This window comes from Hemicordylus capensis, chromosome 5 (genome assembly GCF_027244095.1).
Source record: "Hemicordylus capensis ecotype Gifberg chromosome 5, rHemCap1.1.pri, whole genome shotgun sequence".
Classification (NCBI taxonomy): domain Eukaryota; kingdom Metazoa; phylum Chordata; class Lepidosauria; order Squamata; family Cordylidae; genus Hemicordylus; species Hemicordylus capensis.
The window spans coordinates 53,099,534-53,122,819 of NC_069661.1; the positions used below are offsets into that span (position 1 = coordinate 53,099,534).

The 23,286-nt window shown below is 43.1% G+C and overlaps 1 long non-coding RNA gene across 2 annotated transcripts; it reads right to left on the minus strand.

Moving 5' to 3' along the window:
- Nucleotides 1-7,608: 7,608 nt before the first annotated feature.
- On the minus strand, nucleotides 7,609-13,582 carry LOC128328502 (uncharacterized). Of its 2 annotated transcripts, XR_008309259.1 has the most exons (5): nucleotides 13,416-13,582; nucleotides 12,354-12,440; nucleotides 12,167-12,250; nucleotides 8,127-8,292; nucleotides 7,609-7,722 (listed from the first exon to the last, which is right to left on the minus strand). It is a non-coding gene; the product is annotated as an uncharacterized LOC128328502 (long non-coding RNA). The 2 variants fall into 2 exon arrangements; XR_008309258.1 differs by lacking the exon at nucleotides 12,167-12,250.
- Nucleotides 13,583-23,286: the final 9,704 nt, after the last annotated feature.

Below are 23,286 nucleotides of genomic sequence, written 5' to 3' on the forward strand. Positions count from 1 at the left end.
AACTTTTGCATGATATTCTAATTTTTTGAGTTTCACCTGTAAAAGAAAAAGTATGGGACAATCAATAAAAACTGAATGGCTGAGAATCACAGGTGCAGCAGCAAAGCCATAAATATCACATTTCTATAACTATCCAATTGACTTTACAAAGGCAAAAAGTGCATCAGTGTCTGCTTCTCGTTAAGCAAAATGGCTCCCTTTGGGAATAATCTAATCAGCTAAATTAGTGTGATGAGCTACTCCTCAAGTTCATGTTTTGGGGATGGCGGGGGGGGGGGGACCCAGCCAAAAATATATAAAAAAATTTGAAACAAGTTGTTGTCCATATAAATTTGATAAGGAAGAAGGTGATGGTAAAACTCAGTTAAATCCTGTTATGTCTGCTAGAATCTTGCATCTACATAGATTGGAAACAATGACAAACAAGATGAGAAAAGCCAGATGTCGTGATAAGCAATCCATGAACCCCAAAAAGGCATTCACATTCCTGCAGTGTAGCTTTGCTGTCTCCTGCACACCACAAGATGTCAAGGAAACACTGCTTAAACAGCTGCACTGCTTTGAAGCTTCAGCAAAGCAGTGAGGACAGCAGATGGGATTCTGGTCAGATCAAGAACTTTCCTCTGAGTGTAGCTCACCTCTTCTGGAAACTTGTCAAGAAACAAAGAGAAGACAGGCACTTCTTACTACTCAAGGTATCCCGGATAGGTATGCACCTGGCACTCAATGCCAAACACAGCTGTTTTGCCAGCATCTACAATCTGTACTGGTGGCTTCCTAAATGTTCTTGTGTGCCCTGCATGCAAAAAGCAGCTGTTTCCCTTTTATTCATTTACTCTGATGGCATTATCTGCAATACTTGCTACCTTTGGACACAAGACTCTCATTTATAATTCATAGTACACAGATGCTTACAGAGAGTAGAAGCTTTGGCTACATTACCTGTCACTCTTAGTATATTTTGTATTCATAGTGGGTAAATACACAAGTATAAAGCTGCCATATTGTGTATGGCTATCTATAATGCATTAGCAAACAGTTGTTTGATCATTTATACTGCCATTCTTGGTGGCTGAAATGGTGTAAGAATGAACAATGAAACAAACTAAGGGCTCAGTCTCTCTTTCTCTGTCTCATCTTTAATTTTTATTTTTTTTCTGATGCTATAGGTGAGATTAGAGGCTACACTTTCCCTTCCTTCTCTTCCCTTTGTATGATTATCATTCAATACTCTGTCAGCTATTCAATATGTTCACCAGTGCAGATGGTTTCAGGAAAAGATGCTTCTGTTCTTTGCCTCCATAGGTTCATAAATCTAGCCTGCTGAGCATGTTAAAATGGTGGGGGTGGAAATCCACTCAGGCAGGACTAAAGCATATCAGCAGTAGAAAGTGAATATTACAGTAGACACGTTTACCCAAGGTTATTATTAAGCCTTTTTTCCTCATACAGCACTGGAAAGAATATATAGGGACAATATATGAACTATTTACCGAGGACCCATCGTATTTACGACATGGAATGAAAAACATTGGCTTTTCAATCATGAGAATAATTTGTATTCTGGCAGTGGTTTTTTAAATGCTATTTTTAGTGCAGCTGATGTGTCCTTTGCATGAGATCTCACTCATTTTTTTTCTCAGAGCGACTTTGCCAGCTATGCTTGACTTAGGAACCCATTAAAATGAAAATGTACTCAAGATCCTTGCAGGGAAAGCTGCATAAAGACATGGATACCAACCATGTGTGGCAGCCTGGAAAGCTTGCAGGCCTCTCTGAACAGGAATGCCATCACATTAAAGAATTAGTATAGCCCTAGGCAGCAAACTTTTTAACCTCATGGTTCTGAGTGACATTTTGTGTCTGAAGTACATTTTTTCCCAGCATTCCTCATCTGAACATGATATTTTTATGACTATGTGTTAAAATAAGAAAGGCTGTTTTGTACCCGTTGACATTTGTTGTTCCATATTCTCTTCTGAACTACCGCACACAGACTTGAAATTCACTACAGCTTTCATTTCCCAATTTTCCTGCCCAAGACATGTCACCATTCTCATTGCCTTTCCCTTGAATTCTTTGTAAGTTCTCAGCCCACTCACACAACAAACCTGCCCACTTATATTGGCTTTTCTCCAGGGGGATGCTCATACCAGCTGTATAATGTGTGACTGAAGAAAATGTTCTTATGCACCCCTATTTATTCCACTCTGTACGTTCAAACAGACAGTGGCTGGCATCAAGACTAACACCAGCCCCATTCGCACATAACAACAAACTGCAGATAGCTGAACTTGAGGTTAATTTTTGTAACCATGAATCACATTGCAGACATTTGTCAACCTCCAGTTTCAGGGCAGGGGAGCTACACCGTTTGCCGAGGTCGCATCTCAGTAAGCTCTGTAGCATTCATGTTACCAGACTGTGGGCAAGGCATCAGAATTTTTGCAGGGCAGCAGCCACTGGCCACAATCTTCAGTGGGGTGTGCCATGCACAATTGTACCTTTTCAAATGGACCATCTGCCTTTGGCAGGTAAAGGGCATTTGAATCCCTTTAAATTGCATTTAAGCCTTTCTTCTGGCAATGCCACCCTTTTAAGACCCCCACAGGAAAAACAGTCTCACACAACTACAATTACTGGCAGAGGGGGTACAGCGGAGCACTATTTTTCTGTTACTCCAGGAAGAGATCATGATGACTTTCTAGGAGGAAATATGTCTATGATTCTGAGGTATGGTCCACTGTGACCAAAGATGCTCTTGTGATGGCAGATCCTGGCAAAACATTCCAGGAACACCCCCACAGACTTCTGCCTCCATGTCAGCTTGCTGCCCAGGGATTTGCCTTCTTATGAGATGGCCAGTCCACTGGAGAGGACCAGAAGCTCATTAAGCTTTAGTTCTCCATCGGATGGAGCTCTCATGAGGTAGGTCATACAAATCAAGGGCCCCATTTATGTGGGGCCCCATTCTCTCTGGAAAATAATAGAACTTGCACACCATGACCCACTCCTCTCCAGGCAACTCTTTCATACTCCCAAGGAGTAGTGGATGCTCCGTGTTTCCTGGTGGTACCATGAGGGCAGACTAGGGAAACACTAGGATCAGGGATAGATCTTTACTCTCATTCAAATTTTCTGCGTTTGGACTGGTGTTGTGGAGTACGCAGATCAGCCACCATGGGGAATTGTGGGAGAGGGGGCCCCAGATGATCAGTATCCTAGGAAAGTAGGGTAGCCATTGAAGGCATGACCAAACATGGATATGTGCCGCTGGGCAACTGGACTGGTAGAGGGACTGCTTGGACTGCTTGACTGTGGCAGTCGCCAAGACAGGGAAAGGTGTTGCTGGGGTACCCATCTCTGTGGCTTGCTTGTGTCAAGCAACCAGGCTTGTGGGCATCTACCATCTGGCCTGCATGCATGTCTCCATGGCCTTTCACTCTCATGAGAGAGTGGTCCTTGGGAAAAGGGGCATCATCACATATTATTTCCTATTCTGCCTAATCCCTGTCTCCCAGGCAATTTGTCTCATGAGTAACACGAGACTACATGCTTTGGTCCCACTTCCCTAACTCTATTGTACAAAAAATAGAGCAGAGACATTCAAGAATTCCTGGGTAGGGCTGCCTTTTAAAACCAACACACAAGGTATCGCTGCCCTGCCATATGTTTATTTTATTCATTTTATGTTTACATTTATATCCTGCTCTTCTTCCAAGGATATATTTTTGGTGACCAAAACACATAATGTCCATCTTGCCCTCCCTTCCCCTTTCTCTTCTGATTGCCAAAGGGGGGAACAAGAGACACAGTGGAAAGAGGGCATCCCCCAATGTGACTTCCCCCCTTGACAGCCTTAGAAGCTTGGGCCAGGGCAAGGCGGCATCCCTGTTGCTGGGCAATGGCTTGAGGAGTGTGGAGACAGGGGGTGGGGCAAGTGCTTGGAAAGGCAGCCATCAAGACATGTGACAGGTATGGAGCAGACCTGTTCCTGAGTGAGTCTGGGCTACCCTCTCTATGACTTTGGTTCCAGAAGGAGCACAAAATCCTGGTTATGGCATCATCTGCATTCGGACGTAATACTGTCATCTTCAAACCTCTGGTTGGAGCAGTGAAACACACTGCAAACCAATGGTTCAAACTGGAGCTTGGCAAGGGAAACCTCTGGTCTATTTTGTTGCAAAACCACGGTTTCATGTATTAGGATATATATGGATTGCAACCTCCGCCCCATTAAACACCAGTTTGGCATTATCTACAAATGGGGCCACTGTACGAGTGCTTCAAACAAAGCTGCATATGCACAAGAAGTTTACAGAAGTGAGTAGATGTTCAAAATTGCACAATTTCTTGTGATCTTGGTCCAGTGTGGCATAAGCATTATGCTTATGCAACAAGGATAGTGGATAACTTTACATCATTCTCTCCAGCATATATGGATCCAGGAAGAGGTTTCAGAGCAGGAGCCACACTACAGCTTCTGCAAGCACACCCTGTTACATTGGTACACACTGGTCTGGGATAAAAGCTCCCAACTTAGCAGAGCTAGCTACTAGAAGCAAGCCTAGAAGCAAGCAGCACAGAGTTGCCTGCCTTGCACAGGGAAGCATGGTAGCAGTCGTGATGCATTCAGCTACAGCTAGAGATGGGTTCAGGCTGTGGAAATATTCAAAAGTAATGCTTGAAGTTTTTAGGAAAACATCACTCACTATGTGAGAGTACAGGATGCTCAAATTCATGCTAGAGATAATATGAAATCAATTGGAAATGGATGTCTGCTGAACACACATTGATTTTGGTAACTTAACTGTTATTGCACCACATTTGCTAATCTCCATAGCTCATTAAAGCCCCAAGTTAAACTCCACAGAAATGTCCTGCTACAGCAAATTTCCATGTGCTTTTGAAATATCCATGATTACTATTTCACATTACAAATATGTATCTCCACAGTACCTGCCTGATCCAAGGCAACTACAGTATAAGAATTCATTATTGTGGCTGACAACTGCACTGAAGCCCGTAATAAGAATCTCCTTCACTTGCTCTAACAAGCACATTCCCTGTTTCCCTTTTACAGAAAGGGAGTGCTGTCTGTATATCTGGCTTGAAAGGAAAGCCTATCTGCCCTTCCATTTTCTCCTTTTATTTGCCTGATTTGCAATTCTGTGCAGGTCTGTCTCAAAGAAGCAATTCTCTGCTGGAAGTGCTGCAGCTGGTTTCCTCCAAGGTTCCCTCCTCCCCACTTTCGAAGCGAGGGAGGCAGCAGTGGGCTCACACAAGATTGGCTTAAATGGGAAATCAATACTGGTTCCTCATTCCCTACAAAAGAGCTGAACTGGGCTGGCTCAGCTCCAAAGAGAAAAATGACTCAAGTGGAAAAGATTTGGCTGACAGTGGGATAGGTACTTTGCTTCATACTATGCTAGTTGGGTCTCTGCCACTAAGCACATCACAAGAAGTCTGAAATAACCTGGCTTACCTCCCACCATCTGCTTTCCAATGGATAGATAAATATTAGAAAATTCAAAGTCAGAGGCTTTCCTTCCCAACACATGTGCATACTAGCTTAGAAATACATAAATGTTCTTGTTCGCATTACTAGGATTTTTTTTTTTTAATCTTGCCTGGTACTTAGAAGCAGCAGAAAAGATTGCAGATTTGTTCTGCAAAACAGGAAATCATTGATGCAATCCTTCAGGTTATGTATAGTTGAAGATCCCATTCAGGGAGGATCCCAATAGGGATCAATAGAACCTGATTTCCCCCTCCACCCTTGCTGCTTTCAGTTTGTGCATGGACATTCCTGAAGACAGCACAACTGGAAATGGGAAGCTGTCATATTTCCATCCAGCCCTCCCTCTTTGCCCAGTGCAAGTTACTCAAAAGATGTGTCTACAGATTTCCTATTATCCCAGTACCGTTGCACTGAATGCAGGCAAGTGAGGTAATAGAAATGTTCTACCCAGCAGCTGTACTCAAGTCTTTAATGAGGTAGGAGAAAAAGCCCTCTGAACCAGCTGCTGCTTTGCACACGATCACTGCTGGCACTTCCAACTTTGTTTTTAACTCCCAGACAATCAGAAAATAGGGTCATGTGCTGCTTCCAAACTAGGGTTGGAGGCAGTGTTCCCTCTAACAGGGATTCCCAGATGTTGTTGACTACAACTCCCAGAATCCTCAGCTGCAATGGCTTCTGTTTTTGTCATGGCCTGTCCTCAGATAGCGAAGAGGAAGGGGAAGCTGGCAGTCTGCCAGCAGCTGCAGAGAAACCTGAAGGGCAGAGCCCAGCTGTCAGCCCACAGCAGATACCTAAGGCAGGTCCAGTCAAAGCTTCAGGACAACCAGGACCATCAGAGGTAGCAGAGACAGGGAATGGAGATCAGAACACTGAGGTAAACGGTGAAGCACCTTTGCATTCTTGTGAGAAAAGACTGATGAGACACAGACATCAGGTGGAAGAACTCAGGAGAAGCAGACACCTGCTTTACAAACCAGATAAATCCTGATTCTGTGTCAGCTGGCTGATGGCAGAGAGCAATTAAGCCCTACTATAAATCAAGTCCGAAGGCTGCAGCTAAATGCTGGAAGCAACAAGTCTCTTGGAGCCTGCTACAGCCAAGCCTCCGACTCAGAGGAAACCCCAGCTTCGTGTTGGCCTCTAGAGACCCAAGCTTTTCCTGCTGCTACTCTGCTACCTGACTGAGTCCTGACAGCTGCCCTAGCTGCAACGCCTCCCCCGGGAACACCTTGGACTCCTTTTACTCTGGAACCATCCTCTCTGGTTAGTGGACTGAGTTTGCGGGGGAGGTATCTGAATCTGATACTGTAGTAAAGTATTCTCTTGTGTTTTCTTTGAGGACTGGGGAGGACTTCAAGGAGCTGCCTGCGACCTCGACAGCGACCTTGACGTGGACACTGGATGGACAAGCTCCTGACAGTCTGTGAATTATAAGAGTTGTAGTCAACAGCATCTGGGAATCCCTGTTAGAGGGAACACTAGTTGTCGGCTTCTCCTTAAGGTACAGTGTGCCATCAAGTTGATTTTTACTCCTGGCACCCACAGAGCCCTGTGGTTTTCTTGTGGTAGAATACAGAGGGGTGGGGTTACCATTGCCTCCTCCCATGCAGCATGAGATTATGCCTTTCAGCATCTAACTATATTGCTGCTGCCCAATATAGTACTTGCGGGGATTCAAACCAGCAACCCTCTGCTTGTTAGTCAATCATTTCCCTGCTGCGCCATTATTAATTGTGTGGATGAGCCTAGTGTGTAAAATTGTTCTGAGATATCCAGATGTATCAAGTTTGTAGTGACCGGGAAGTCATATGAGAATTATTTTATCTAATACAGTGTTGCTGAAATATTTATTTGCCTGTTTCTTTCGATATATTTGTCCTACTCATTGTACCTACCTGTATTATCAATGAAGTGCCATTTCCACAGAAGTTCTCCTTCAGCTTGGGATTCCATATACACCAGATATCCTGATCCATACCCAAAGCCAGCTCAAGCACACAACCTTAAGTTCTTTAATGTTAGTGTCTTTTTCTTATGGATAGCTGTGAACTATGTGATTGGACCACATGACCAAACAGCTTTTTGTTTTGTATCTCCTTTATTTGGGACTGTTTCTCCTGATTGTTACTTTCAATTTTTTAATGCAGTTGTTGTCCTCTTCCTAGATCGAAGTAAAATCTCTTGCTCTCAGATGTAGGCTGTGGGTTTTTTGTTTTGTTTTTTTGGGGAGAGGGGGGGGAGAGATGGAGAGAATTTCAAAGCAGCTCACCCACATGGCCGAGGCTGTGGACTCACTGAAGAACAGGTTAAACAAACTCACAGTTCCCAGGGAGCAATATGAGAATGATAAAGCAAGAAAAACCATGCACCAACGATACAAGCTAGAATAACTCTTTTTCCCCCCAACAGGTTCACTAAGGAAGCTCATAAATACTGAGCTAATTTTGAGAAAAACCACAGGAAGTTCACTCATTATCACTAATAACTTATTTCTAACCCTTTCTATAAGGGCTGCAACTGATATTACCTTTTCCTATTCTTAAATTTGTGAATAGTAAAGGGGAGAACTACTATTACACATGTGTCCTTGAAATATACCAACCTTCAGACATGAATCTGTCCCAAGTAACTTATGGAACTGAATTGGGAGGTCCGGAATTTCTGTGTGCCAACTTTGTGCTTGGTTTTCTTTAAGACATACAGTATGTAGAGAAAAGAACTATCCAAAATCAGCTGAGTGATGAGGGGAAATTATGACTGACATTGCTCTGTGAAGACATAATTAATATTATTACATATTAAGCATATTCATGACCATCTGCCAAAGACATCTTTAGGAAATTCAGAACATGTTGGGGTCAATTTCTTTAAACTGGATACTAGTAAATTGATTTTCATTCAGAAACTCTTATTACAGCTTTATGCATTGCTTTCAATGCATAGCTAGGATCAGTCACACAGATGGTGGTCTGTGTTCCTGTTAGTGACATTGCAAAGCTCACATTCCATTTTTAAAGTACAAGCACAGTTTCGGGGCATTTTAAATGCTTGACTCAACTACAAGGTGAGTATTATGAGCCTTGAATTCTTCACCAGCTTGGATTTTAATCCGTTGGAAAAGAATTCAGTTCTAGCCCACATTTCTAGCCCACTTCCAAGCCGCCTACTGTCATACCTCCTGTGTTCCAGCCCCACTCTCAAAGCTCTTCCCCCTTCACTTCAACCACACTTTCCTCGGCATCCTGTTGGTAGTGGCAAGCTTCAGGGAGAGGGAAGGGAAGGGAGGTCTCTGCTATCTCTGCTGTCTGGCATTCTACTTATCATGCACCAGAATAGTATGAGCATCCTTCGGAACAGAGTTTGTCCAAGGGCTACTGCAATATGTATAGAGTGTGCCAGGCAGTGTAAAGCAAAGTTGGAGAAACTTCCCTCTCTCCCTTCTCTCTCCCTGATGTTTGCCACTGCTTCTGCTAGGCTAAAGCAGACCAATAAGTTGGACTGAAAATAGAGAGAGACATATGAAGGTTGATGGAAGCTGGATGGATCAGTAAGAAAGTGGAAGGAAAGAAACAAGGTGGGTTGGTTTGAAGGCTCAGAGGTATGGAGGTCAAGTAGGCCAATTTTGAATTATCTTCTTGGAAATAACATAAATTATTTCCTGATCTGGGTGAAAGACACTCAGCTTATTTCTGAAACACTCATCCATCTATTAAGATCATTGCCTATTAAGATCATCTGGAGAGGTCTGGTAATGATTGCCGCCAACTCGTTTGGTGGCAACTCGGGACTGGGCCTTCTCTGTGCTTGGAACACGATCCCTGCTGAAATAAGAGCATCTTCTTTTCTGTTTTTTTTAGGAGGACCCTGAAGACGTACCTATTTTCCCAGGCTTTTAACTGAAACCATTTATTTTATTTTAATGTGTTTTTATCTATTATTTTTATCTTTTAATGAATTTTAAATGTGTTATATTTTACATTATGGTTTAATTCTGTACACACCTAGAGAGTTCTATATTAGGTAGTATATAAATTCAATAAATAAATAAATAAATAAATAAAATCTAATCTAACTGTTTGGTATCTATCAGTTTATGTGCATTGTAAAATGTAACTACTAATATCATACACATGGGTAGACTTGTCTTGAAATATATGACTTGGAGGTGGCCACAAGATGTTCTCAGTCCTACCACAACAGAGTCACCTATGCCATGCAAGCGATTTGTTCCTGAAGTATGCTGCTGACCCATTTTGCTTCACTGATCTAACTTTCCAAGATGGCTCACAAAGCTGATGCAACACAAAAGGAAACATTGTATGTTCAATGCACCACATCTCATCCAATTACATGCTTATGAAACATGACAATGGATCAGGCCTTTAAAGAAGAATGTTGTTTACAAGAATGTTGGACAGTAACAAAAATGAACTTTTCAAATAATAATGCATCTTGTATTAATAAATAGCACAAAAATAAAGTATAATGAGAATTCTGCTGCCCCTCCTTTAATAAAATCCCTAGAAACAAGTTATAAACACTATCCTGATAAGGAAACTGTGAAGTCTCATGCCATATTACTTATAGATGGCATTTGTCACTTTCATATCACACTGTGATGGCAAAGTCAAAGACAAGGAAATGGCTTGTAATTAGAGCACAAATGATTGTCATCTGCTTTTATGTAAGGAGGAAGAAAATACCATAAAAGATACAGGCGGAAATTTCATACAGTAATAAGAGCTAAGCTATTGTTACTGACTTTTCTTAATATTATATATGAAATGAAAGCCTGTGATATGACCCATGCCAGCAGTAATTGGTGACTTTTTAAAGTACTACCACCATATTAGTAACATGGGGATCAAACAGCTGACTTTTCTATTATAAAGTTTAAGGTTAGATTTCTGTTTAATACAACTCAGTGAACTTGAGTCCAAATTCATCCCCAGGAATGTGGTCTCAGAGTACAGACTGCCTTCATAGTTAGAAACACAGTATAAGATACAGTGTAAGGCTAAAAAGCCATACAGTCTCTCATATCCAAGATGGTTGATTCATCAGACAAAAAATATAGCTCAGTTTGCTGCACAAAGATCCTGACCTCATATTCTTTCTGAAAATTAACAGTTCCACCACAATTTAAGAATGCCACCGTGCCCATTCCATACTCAATGAAATTAACATGATTCAGACTGACAAAGATAAAAGACATTAAGTTTTGAAGGTTTTCAGTAATTACTAAATGTCTTTTGAATGTTTGGCTGTGCTTTTCCTACCAATAGTGGCCAACATTCCACACAACTCTGCTAGGGACCTGTCAGGCTGCTGTGCAACGCTGAAAGATAGCTGCAGAATGTCTTAAAACAGTTTCTGGGCAGTTGTGCAGGGCTACTTCCACCGGTTCTAGAATCTAAACATTCACCATAGTTCTAGAATCTAATCCAAAATCTCTAGAAATCTCACCACAGGAGAAAGATAGCAGTCAAAAGTGAATTTATGTGGCATATGTATAAAGGCAGATCTGATTATTTTATTTCATTCTTACTTACTGCTCACAATCTCTTATGGGTTCTGACAGTGATAACTGACCAATACAGACCATTGGTTCTGTGTGTATCTGTTTCCCGCATTAGTGAACTCCCCTTCCAGTAGAAGATGACAGCACCCGCTCTGGCAGAGGATCGGCTCTGCCACTCAGCTGGCAGAGGTCATTTGCATGGCCAGCAAATGGCCTCTATGCATGTGTGAAGGTCAACTTAGTGGTGGAGCCGATCCTCCACTGCAGCACACTGCTAAGAAAAGCTTTCAGGTGTGGCAGTACAGGAGGTAAGCATCAATTTCATAGGATGACCCCTGGTTCTAGTGTTATGTGAGAGGGAGAAGAATTTCTCTCTATCTACTTTCTCTACACCATACATGATTTTATAGATCTCTGTCTCCCCACAGTGGTCTTTTTTCTAAACGAAATAGCCCCAGGTGTTGTAGCCTTGACTCATAAGAAAGGTGTTCTAGGCCCCTGATCATCTTGGTTGCCCTCTTCTGCACCTTTTCTAGTTCTCCAATGTCCTTTTTTAGATGTGATGACCAGAATTGTACGCATTACTCCAGGTGTGGCCGCACTATAGTTTTGTATAAGGGCATGATAATATTAGCAGTATTATTTTCAATCCCCTTCCTAATGATCCCTAGCATGAGATCCCCTTCCTAATGATCCCTAGCCATTTCACAGCTGAGATCATCTGTAGAGGTTCATCTACGGTTGCCACCAGCTCATGTGGTGGCTACTCAGGGATGGGCCTTCTCCATTGTGGCCCCTGAGTTTTGGCATGTGCTCCCTGTTGAAATAATTGCCTCCCCATCTTTGGCAACTTTTAAAAAGGCACTGAAGTCACATTTGTTCACTCAGGCTTTTGATTAGATTTACAGTTTTAATCGTTTTAATGTTTGTTTTAAAATGATTTTAATGTTTTAATCACTTTTGGCTTTGTTTGATTTGTGTTGTTTTTGTTGTGTACCACACAGAGACCCAGGTTTTGGGTGGTAAATAAATATGTCAAATACATACATGCATACATACATACATACCTACATACATACAACCTGTATGGATTATGTCAAAATATCTGATTAGGACCCTACCCTTAGTCGGCCAAAGGGCTAAACTCATGGGTAGTTTAGTCTGGATGTCAGCCAATGTGTTCATCTTTGGTTTTTTCACTTGCTCTGCCAGGAAGAAAGCCACTCTTGCTGAATCAGATTGAAACCATGTGAGTTAATACTTTGAGCGCTACCAAAGCAGTTTACAGTTAGCCATTTATCTACTTACTGGAGCAAGAAACAATCCCTTTTGGATGAACAGTCTGCAAGATCCACTGGTTAAGCCACCTTGACTCACCACTGCTTGCATCCCCTTCTAAAACAACAACAACAACAAACAATGCCCCATCATACTGCCACACTCATACACCCACAATTGACAAAATATTGCAATTAGAGAGTACGGTGTCTCAGGAACTTTTAACCCATTCATGGCTAAGGCTCGATTACAGTACACCTGTTATATGACCTAAGGGAAGCCCTACAATAATTCCTGTGACAATTATGTATGTGTGCCCCTTGAGCACATCATCTGCTCTACAATAATCCTGTGAATGACAGGCTTGCAGGAGTGAATGCATATGTGTCATTACAAGCAGCCTTCTCATGAAAGCAGACACTCTGTCTAATATGTCCCTTTCTCAGTGTTCTACCTTACTATCCCCGCATTACTTTCCAGCATATAAATCTTGCCCTCAATGAGCCTGATTACCAATTAAGAAACCAGGAAACATACGGTCCAAATCACTTTTCACTTTACTGGAAATGTGAAATGTGATTTGGACCGTATGGCATATTAGTATATGTCAGCAAATATTAATTACAAATCTGTGCACGTCCCAGGACATTAATTACCAATGTTTCAATCTCTTTTACAGCTAAATAGACATTGAATTGTCAGTGGATTAGACTCATTTGTACATTTTCTATTTTAAGTCTCAAGAACTTTTAGATCAAGTACAAAGGACATTATTGTAAATTTCCTTTTAGAAATTTAAATCTAAAGCTCTATGTCACCTTAGAGTAGTCAAATTAGTTTATGGCAACATGACTCTTCATAGGCAATAGCTTACTTCACAGGACACAGCCAAAGGACTGAGAAGATGTTAATTCTATATACCTAAAAGTAAACTTGATGATATAGCAAGCTGTTGATTTAGCTGCATATTGTATTAATTGTGAGGACCAATTCATACACAATCCTGGTGGACACAATTCATACACAATATATGGTGAACTCACATATGGTATGATATTGGAATAAACCTTTATCATACATAAATATTCTTACCATGTATTTTGTAAGAACAGAGCATTTTGTGGGAACTGAGTATTGCACATGTACATTTCTGTGAGATTAGGTTCCATTCATATGAACTCTGCTGTTTCACCCGATGCTGAAGGCTGTCGGATAGGGTTGGTTTGCTCCCTGCCTGGGGAAAGCCAGGACAGGGGCTGTTTTTCTTGCCTTGTGCTGGCTGCTTCCGCCAGCCAATCACAGAGGAGAGCATCATAATGCTTGTTACAGCGCAGCTCCTCCCTCACAACACATTCATTTCCTGGCTGAATAAATGTGTTGTGGAGAGCTCCAAGGAGCGTTCTTCGGCCAGGATTGGCTTCAGGTGGCAATGAATCTCCTTCGTGTAGCAGAGGCGTCCAGTGAAGGATCTCAGTGGGAACAGTGTTAGCCAGGCTGGGCTTTGGTAATGGGATTGGGCAGCTAGGAGGAGAGTTCAGGGGATAGCAGCCACTTTTGGCAGACAGCTGGCCAGTCTATGCCTGCATATGCGGTTTGGGGTGAGTTGGGAGCAGTAGCTTGGAGGCATGCACGTCTGTTCACTGGGGGGCTTAGTATTTGCTGGTGGCCATGCTTATTCTGCTCATGGGATTTGGTACCTACTTGGTGAGGAGTTGAGGCCTGGTTTTGCCCTCCCCCCCACTCCCCCCTTCCCCGCATCAGCTGCATGAACAGAACGCCACTTATATCGGCACTTGCATTCACCACCAAAAGTATGGGGGTTCTCGATAACATGGGCAAGTTTATAGTCCGGTGCATAATCAAAGGCTGGCACCAGGGTCACCATCATTCTGTTGATCATCAGTCCCCAATTTCACCCACAATGCTGTTTGAAGTTTTGGTCCACCTGCATGAGCTATATCATCCTGTTTTTGAAGTTGTATTGTTTCAGGCTACCACGTTAGTTTCATTTAGGGGGGCTGTTAGGATTAGGGAGTTGGTGGTTGCTTGTAAAAGTGATCATTCAGGAAGGGTGCTGGATAGCGGGGACTTGGAGCTGAGGATAGACTGGTTCTGCCCTTGCATGGATCCAAGACTGATCAGCGTCAAAAGGGCATGTGATTTCACATGGAATGTGGATCTGATCCTGCTTTATGCCCTGTAGTTGCTATGCAACAATATGTAGGAGTACAGGGTGATGGGCCTGGCCAGTAATTCCAGCATGCTGACTCAACCCACTTCATACACTATCAGTTTTGGACCTTGGTCAAGCTTGCTCTGACAAAAGAAAGTTTGGATGCCCATGACTTTGGCATTCACTCCTTCCGGATTGTGATGCTTCTACGGCTTCTGCCATGGGTTTACCACCAGCCACCATTCAGCACATTGGGAGATGGCACTCTTCAGCCTATTGGGGCCATGTGCGCCAGTTTAAGGGATTACCTTGAGTTGTTTACACAAACACTTCTTTCTTTTGCAGATCGGGTTGCTTGGGCTCAGCCAGTTTGTGCCCTGATCTGCAGAAACAGCTTTGTGTTCTAGGCCAGTCGGTTCTGGGCTCACTCCAGCAGTTTCAGTACTCAGTTGGGGTGCGGCGCTTTTGCGCAGGTTGAGTAGCTGGGTCGGTGAGGGATGCAGTGGTGCCGATTGAGGCCACTACTTGAAAACTATTTTCATGAGCATTCTTGCCTGCATGTCTTGCTTCTCCATTTGGGGGGAAATGATTTGTGCCTGTTAAAGGGCAAGGCTCTGATTGTGCAGGTGATCGCTGACATCCATAGTTTGTCAGCCCATTGGCCACATTGGTGGTTCTGCAATGCTGGTCCTGTTTGATTCTCAAAGGTGTTGGCAGGGTGAAGATGATCCCTGCTGTTTGGACTGAGCATGAAAGAAGGTGAATAGGGAGGTGGGTCGTGCGTGTGCAAGTGGGGAGGGATGGTGGTTCCTTATGGAGGTATTAGGCACAATTTAAATCAGCTATATTGGGCAGACAGTGTTCACCTGTCAGACAGGGGGAATGGTATCTTTTGGGGGGACTTGCAGTGAGGCCGGTGTGAAGCCATCTTCAGATGGATAAAACTGAGGTTTGTCCGCCTTTTGTGGCAGTTGAGCGCGAGCTGGGTGCAGGTAAGGTCTTTTTGGTATCCAACCTGATGCACCATTGTTGGGTAAAAGATGGCTCATGGAATAGCCCCCCCACCATGGTTTTGTGCCCCCCCCCCGGGTTTTGTGGGCAGGTTGGGGTTGGACTGTTTTTAGGTGACCATCTGGATCATCCACTCAGAGCTTTGGAGCTCAAGGAGGTGTAACCCGGATGGCCACCTCAACACAGTAAACTGTGTGGCTGGTGGCAGGCCATTCAGCTGATGCTTCTGGCCTCCCACTGACCTGGTTGTTTTGACCAACAGTGCACAGGGGCTGACAGCATTCATTAGGAGACTGAAAGCCCTTGCTAGGGATTGGAGAACCCACACTCTAGATCAGGGCTGCTCAACTTCGGCCCTCCTGCAGATGTTGGCCTACAACTCCCATAATCCCTAGCTACTGGCCATTGTGGCTGGGAATTGTGGGAGTTGTAGTCCAAAAACATCTGGAGGGCCTAAGTTGAGCAGGCCTGCTCTAGATTAATGTTATCTCATTGCATTTCCCCCCAATTTTATGTTAGTTAATAAAGTGTGGCCCCAGTTCAACCCATACTTGTCTGCCCTGTCTTTTATTTGGGGTCTAGGGGAAATCAGTTACAAAAATATGATAGATGGATTTCTGAGCACAACCTACTTACATAAAAACATATGTACTGAAGTCTGGGTTCCTACTGCTATGGAAGTCCATATATATGCATCACCAGTGTTTCTGGTAACAGGGATTCCCATATTTTGTTGACTACAATATCCATTATCCTCTGCTACAATGGTCTTTGGTTGTGTTATGGGAGTTGTAGTCAACATGATCAGGGAATCCATGTTACAGGGAACACTGTCCATCACCTATGCACATCTAGATCTCTGCCTTTGGCTGCTGCTCACTGTCCTCCACTGTTAATTCTTGGAACTCACCATCTACAAAAATCAGGAAACGTCGATGAAATGTGATGGGTGTCTGATAGGCCTATGTGAGTGGCTCTAGCTAAGACCCAAAGCAGCTTGAAATAAGCCACTTTGGAGCTCATACCAAACCACTGAACTGTTCCCCAGATAAATTTAGAGCCACTAACTTTCCTTGTAATTCTTGCCTTCCACTGTTCCCATCTGGTCTGTGGAAGTATTCATAACGTCAGTTCATGCTGTCTTGAGGATAGCACTTCTCCTGCATGTCCATGCACATCAATAAAAATAGATGTTTTACATAAGCAAATGTGGTTCTCCTGCTGGTTAGAGAATCTGACCATGATCTGATATTATCCAAGAGCATGTGTATATTGCTACAAGAATGGAATTCTGAATGGGGACGGAGTTATTTTCTCTAGAACAGATGGCCTCACTGTCTCCTGGACTCCTCTACTGAGATCCCTATAGATGTGACTACTAAGCTACCTGTCTCATTGGGTCAGGAACCACAATTTATATGTTCCAAAGTCTTTGGAACTTTGTGGAGGGTTAGGGTTCTTGCCCAGGATGAAGGCAAATAATCCAGTATGGTATATTTCATCATATTCTGTTCTCTCCTGAACAAATTCCTGGATAAACTCATGTACAGTGGGAGTCTAGACTTTCAGTTCCCATGGCCACTCTTAAGTGGGAGGGGCCTTCTCTCACCGAAACAGTGCACATTCATTGTAAAATAATGCTCTGAATTTGAGATAAAAGCTTTGCATTATAAATGTACAAAGCATCCTGCCAGAGATTATAATAAATCTCCCTTCAAATATCACTCTGATGTATAATGTATAACACAAAAGAACAGATACACTTTAGATGAAATAGGCACTTCTCGTGGTACTATCTTTATAATCTTTCCTAGCCCTTCAAAATGTGAATGACCGGCTCTCAATCATACACAGAATAACGTGCAAGTACTACACTTGACTTTTTCACTTTTAATTTAATAGAAGACCTTAAAATGGTGCAGAGAGGTGGGGGGAGATACAATCCTGCTTCTGAGCACAATGACTACATTCCTTTCATGGTGAAGAAGTCATCCCCCTTATGTGAAAAGTTCATGCTCTGCCATTCCTCTCAAAATGTCATGGATACATTTTTTAAGTCTGTTTTAAAAAATGATAGAGAAAAAGAGGCATGGGGGAAAGGGATATGATCAGAACTTTTGGATATATTAGCTGGGGACAGAATTTATATTAATTTTAAAGGAGTACCTCAAGTATATGTATGTAAGAAAAGGCAATATATTAACAGCTGACTAAGTAGAAATAATTATTTCTATTTTAAAACACTGGTTTAGAATGAGGTCTTTTAGTTCTTTGTTCAAAGCCGTTCAAATGTTTTCATGGAACAGTGAAAAGATATCAGTGCTTCTATTTTCTGTCAACCTATAGGTCAATAACTGGGGTGGGAATATCCTGAAAATATGGCTTGGATCTATGCCTAGGCCTATGGTCCAAACTAATTGTTATATGCGTATTCCATAATTTGAACTTCCCCCACTTTTTCCTGCCTCAAGAAGCAGCCATGGGGAACTTTAGCTCAGAGATGGAGTGGAGAGGGTTTGGGCGTTATCTCCACACTATAAATTTCCTCTACCACACAGCTAATTTGAACATATAGAGCAAAGGCGTAACTATAATAGGGCAAGGGGAGACAGTTGTCTGGGGGCCCACTGCCTTGGGGGGCCCCCAGAGGCAAGTCACATGACTGACTCCCCCAGCCACGCACCTGCCCGGGCTTCCTTCAGTTGTATTCATCCTCCAAAATTGATGTGAGTGTTAAGACCTGGAGCTACCAGTACAGCATGTCTTTCTCTAGTACCATTAAATGACTTGCATCATCCACAATATACAAAACCTTTTAACAAATCACTTAGGATGATTTATTGTGGCACATATGCTTTTTGTTACCACTATTCAGCCTCGTTTAAGATTTCTTTACTTCATGAGCTGAGCTTCAGTGGTTGGGGGGCATTTTAAAATCTTGTCTCTGGGCCCACTCCAACCTTGCTATGCCCCTGATATGGAGCTGTCTTTTACTTAGTCAGACCATTGGTCCATCTAGGTCAATATACTCTCCACTGATGGCAGCAGCTTTTCAGGGGTTCAAACTTCAGACAGAGATGTTTCCAACCTGGAAATGTCTGGTGTTGAACCTGGGACTTTTTGCATACAAATTGCAGGTATAGCTTTAACTGAACAAGAGACAAATATCCCTGGATCCCTGAGGGAGAGGGTGCATGCCAGCAGAACAGCTACTCTCTCTCTCTCTCTCTCTCTCTCTCTCTCTCCAAGGAAGCATGGACTCATCTTCACTTTCTGTCCCCGTGCCCACTCCAACTTTGCTATATCCCTGATGCAAACCATGAACTATGGTTGCTCCCAGTAGCAATTTGGGTGGCAATATGGATCAGGGCTATTATTTATTATTATTATTTTAACATTTATATCCCGCTCTTCCTCCAAGGAGCCCAGAGCAGTGTACTACATACTTGAGTTTCTCTTTCACAACAACCCTGTGAAGTAGGTTAGGCTGAGAGAGAAGTGACTGGCCCAGAGTCACCCAGCTAGTTTCATGGCTGAATGGGGATTTGAACTCGGGTCTCCCCGGTCCTAGTCCAGCACTCTAAACACTATACCACGCTGGCTCTATGGTATGGGAGCAAAGCGTTAGCCCTTCTCTCCACCATACTCTGTGGCCTCCGTCCAAATCAGCACAGTTGTTCTTTCAGACAGACCAAAGCACAGGGATTTCAATAATGAAATTCCTATGGAATATCATTTGGCTCAGTTAATCTAGTAAACGTCAGTAATAATCACCAGGGAGAAAGTGGATTCCCTTTCTTTTTGTAGATTGGGTTTGTCTAGCAAGGGAAAGTAGAGTTACCAGGTCTCCTGAGACAAAGACTGTAGAGCTTTAGAACTCTGGAGCATGCCTGTCAGAGCCTGGTGGCAGAAATTGGAGAAAGCTGGTCTCCATTTTACCATGGGTGTCAAACAACTGCTTTTGCACAACTTTAAATCAGATCAGAATGGGGCAACAGCCCTGATGATGTTTATATCCACACACAGCAGCTCAGGCCAATGCTCAAGTGCCCACATTTCAGTGCATGGTAGATTTAAAGATTGTTCTGTGGTTCTGATGGATTGTAACCTTTATATATATTTCTCTTAGACGTACTCGTCACTAATCCCATGCATGGCAGCTCTCACGAGAGTTCATGAGCAGCCGCCAATAGCAACGGGGATGGGCTAGAGAAAGAATATCATGGTGGTGTTGGTGGCCGGACGAAGAAAATGGTGGTGGGCGGGCAGCTGCAACCAGCAGAAAGACAGGCGCCTGCGACCAGCCCGTGGGTGGGCGGCCAGTAGTCAGAAAACAATGGCAGGGGAGACCGGGGGGGCAGGTGGGTGGTGCAAAAGAAGATGGGGTGGGCAGACAGGAAAGAAGAAGGAGGCTATGGGTGAATGGGGGGAGAAGAAGAAGACGGTGGGCAGGAGGCGGGCAGGGAAGGAAGAAGACAACCAGCAGGGGGCGGGTGGGGAAGAAGGAGGGTGGGGGGAGAATGCGGCAGGGGTGGGAAGGAAAAAAAGTGGCAGTGGTGGGGTGAAAGGGGGAGAAAGCAGCGGCGGTGAACTAGAGGTGCAGATGCTCTAGTCTGCACAGGATCAACTAGCAGGTTTTTAAAATTCTTCTTAAATTATTATTCTCATCTATATGATGGTTTGGGAAACAAACAAAATAGAACCAAATGCACACCTTTTTATGTCGTACTGAAACTTATGAAACTCTGTCATACAAAGTACATGGCCTCTAGGCTTCAATAGCAATTGAATGGAAATTTGCAGAAATTGGTGGAAAACCACAGCCCTGTTCAGACATTATGCAGATGTCTGCAAACCAGTGCATGTTATTGTATTGTATGAATGACGGTAGCTGTTTTTGTGTTAAAAGTGGAGTTGGGTACATGCCCCCTTCAAATGCATGGTACAAATAGGAAGCGTACTGCTGTACCTGCGTTCAGCACACCATGTGAATAATTGTACCTGTGTGCACTATCCAGAGATTGTATGAATGTTGCACATAATGTGTGAATAATGGGCAGGAGTCCTCTGGTTACCAGTTGCAGGGGAGTAACAGTAGGAGAGAGGGCACGCCCTCCACTCCTGCTTGTGGCTCCCAGTGGCATCTGTTGGGCCACTGTGTGAAACTGGATGCTGGACTAGATGGGCCTTGGGCCTGATCTAGCAGGGCTGTTCTTATGTACTTATGTTCTTAATAGGCCTTATTTTAAGCTTTTTGACAAATGTGGTGGTTAAATGTGCACTGGATCAAAATTTCTAACCCATGTCCCTATGAACTCTGATCTGGATAATAATCATGTTATCATTTGTACACTCTCATTTATCACATGCTGCAAACAACTAGCCTCCAGTTCCCATAGTACCTGCATATGGTGTATATTATGATCACGCAAAATAGTTATAAACAATGCTGTTCTGGGTTGGCATTCATCACAGGATTATCCCTTCACATCAAAGTGGGGGGGAAACTCAGAATTATATTCTCTATCATTGTTTTCCTCTCTCCTGTGTTGTCCTATCTCTTTGTTCCCATATTAAAATGATAAAGAAACTATTGAGTTAACTTTCTGCTCTAATATAATGTACAGTCTACTGTATTGCATTTCATTAAAATATGCATACTATCTTCTTCAAAGGCATTTATTGAAAGATTCATGAAAATGTAATCAACATCAATAAAACAGCCTTACTAAGTCCGTAAAGAATATGATTATGAAAAGGTTGAAATGGCCAACAGAAATGACAATTTCAATCTCCCATCTCTATTGTAATTCTTTTTCTTCTTCCCAGTCTTTGTAAACACAGAAGATATCAGTACAGGTAGGAGTCTATTATATTTCCATTCCCCATACGGAAGTTTATTATTTGTTTTTGTATTCATGGTACAACAACCATTCATTAAAAAATCCATAAAGTGCAATGTCAGCAGTGTACACGTCCATTCACTGAATTTTGATACCAAAAGATTTTGCTTTTTCAGAGTCCCTATGTACACAAATTAAACAGCACTGGTCCTAATACAGATCCCTGAGAAATCCCACTTCTTTCTTCTCTCGATTGTGGAACTTGTCCATTCATTCCTAACCTCTGCTCCTGTCCTTTAACCAGTTATTACTCCATAAATGGACTTGACCTTCTACCCCATGACTGCTAATCTTTTTGAAAGTCCAAGTATACAATTGGATCACCTCTATCCACATGCCGGCTTGTTGTCACTCTGAGAAAACTCTGAACATTTCGTGGGGTAAGACATACCTTTGTATAATCTATGATGATTCTCTTCAGCAAACCTTGTTCTTTTATGGCTGAATTCAAATGTAACATGAAACTGGAGGATGACAAACATGCAGTCTCAATCACATCAAAGATGGTAATCAAACCTCAGTTCAGCAGCCTCCAGTTTCGGGGCTGGGTGGCACCTTTCTAATTGAAAAAAAAAATCTCATTTGCTATGATACAATGAGAATTCACACCTCAGAAGTTTTTTCTGAGGTGTGAATTCTCATTGTATCGTAGCAAATGAGATTTTTTTCAATTTAACAACTCTCATGACCCCACTTTCACTTTTTCACACTTTCCTTTACTATGAATAATATGAGGAAGTAATCAATTTAGCACACTTCACCTTATGAAGACAAACCTCATACAAATAAATTCACCATAATTCACCCCTCTGCCCAATCACTCTTAAATTGGGGATGGGTGGTAGCCTCCACCCATTAGGCACTATCTACCAGCCCACCCCACTCCTTTGGGGCAGATCCACTTTCTGCCCCCAATCTGCCCCAAAGACACCCAAACTTCAAATATTCCCAAAAAATCAGCCCTCTGCCCAATCCCCCTGAAATGGGGGTGGTAGCCTCCACCCATTAGGCACTACCACCCCACCCCACTCTTTTGGGGCAGATCCACTTTCTGCTCCCAAACTGCCCCAAAGTCACTAAAACTTCAAAAATTCTCAAAAAATCACCCCTTTGTCCAAACCCCCTGAAATTGGGGTGGTAGCCTCCACCCATTAGGCACTACCACCCCACCCTACTATTATGCCCCAGGCCCCACTTTCTGCCCCAATCTGCCCCAATCTGCCCCAAAGACATGAAATTTTCAGAAATTTACCAAAAATTAGCCCTTTGCCCAATCCCCCTGAAATTGGGGTGGTAGCCTGCACCCATTAGGCACTACAACCCCACCCCACTCCTTTTGCCCAGATCCCATGCTATGCCCCCAAACTGCCCCAAAGTCACTAAAACTTCAAAAAATTGCCAAAAATTAACCATGAACCGAATCACCCGAATTTTTTGGGTCCGAAATTCGGGTGATTCGGCTCATGCCTGAAAAATATCGGGGGACATCGGGGTGATTCGGTTCGGCCCCAAATCACCCAAAATTGTTCATTTCAGGCACAGATCGTTCTGTGCCCGAAATTTTTTGCACATCCCTACTGCAACCCCCTCCTCCCATGGGAAGCCTTGTACAGTACCCAAGGGGATTGTGATGCTCCATGTGTTAGAGCCTTGCCAAGTGTGTGGACAGAGGGAACACCGGGTGTGGGGACACATCTTTATTCCCTTTCAAAATTACTGGGTTCAGGCCAGCTTTGCACTATATGCAGATCTGCTGCATGTCCCCATGTCCTTACACTCTCATGAGTGAGCGGTCCACTCCAGCAGGAGGACGAGTGCAGTACGGGTGACACTGGCTCTTGTTAGGTCCTCCAGGAGTATTGCTGAAAGTCCAAAA